The sequence below is a fragment of the Eumetopias jubatus genome, unplaced genomic scaffold (assembly GCF_037043125.1).
Source record: "Eumetopias jubatus isolate StellerSeaLion01/CBP00866 unplaced genomic scaffold, mEumJub1_p1.0 scaffold_2, whole genome shotgun sequence".
Lineage (NCBI taxonomy): Eukaryota > Metazoa > Chordata > Mammalia > Carnivora > Otariidae > Eumetopias > Eumetopias jubatus.
In genome coordinates, this window is record NW_028274808.1 from 81673140 (window position 1) to 81674311 (window position 1172).

The following is a 1172-nucleotide window of genomic DNA, read 5'->3' on the forward strand; positions in this document are numbered from 1 at the left end:
GATATTATCCACCTTCTTAATTTTTGACATTTGGGCATAAAGTGATATTTCATGGCTTTGTTAAATTTTTTATGTCATAGTTTTAATGTTTTTTTCTGATTCTTAAAGAGTTTTAGTTTCTCTTCATAACACTGTTTCTCATTCATTCTTCACATTCTTGCTTGTGTATCTCCTTTGCTAATTTTTTTGTGTGTGCCCTATCCTTTTACTGCTGATTTACTGAAGTTTGCTGTAGACTCTAGATATCAAACCCTTGTCATTTTTACAATTTACAAGTATTTTCTCCCAGTCTATTATCTGTCCATTAACTTTGTCATGTGTACTTCTTTGAACAGAAATCCTAATTTTATATAGTCAAATCCAATGACCTTTTGCTGCATAATTTTTGCTTTTTAAAATCAGATTAATTTAGATCTAATGTTAATGTCCTTTAATAGAGTTCAACCTTTTTTCTGTAAAGATCTTGTGCATTCTTTGTCAGGCTCCTTACTAGTTTCTTCATAGATTTTGTTGCTATTCTGGATGTTTTATTTTATGTTCTATTTTCTAATTTCTAACTGCTGAAAGAGAGGAACATATTTAACATTTGTCAGTTTGATCTTTGCTCTTTTTACTATTGCTGAAAAACTAGCCCCCAACACTCAGGGGCATAAGACAACCACTTTATTCTGCTCATGGATTGTGTAGGTCAAGAACTCTGACAGGGAACAGCAGAGTGGTTTATCTCTGCCTCATGATGACTGGAGCCTCAGCTGAGGAGACTCAATGCTGTGTGTGACTCAACAGCTGAGGGCTGGAACGATGTGAAGGTACCTTCGCTCACCTGTCTAGTAGTTGAGACCAGCTGCTGATGGACCTCAGCTGATCTTTTGGTGAGAACACCTAGATGTGGCCATTCTACTTGGCCTCTCCTCATGGGCTGCTTTGGGTTTCCTCACAACATGGTGACTGAGATCCTGGGAGGCCAAAGGGGAAGTGAGTATGCATCTTATGACCAAGCCTTGGCTATCATAGTGTCATTTCCTACCACAGCCTGTAAATCAAAGCAGTCACCAAAGCACCAAAGGGGAAAGGGGATTCTCCTCCTGCCTGTGGCTTCCACTGGCGTCCTTCCCTCAGCATCCAGGGCCCAGCCCAGGCCTTCCTGCACAGCAGAAGAGTAGGGGATTTAG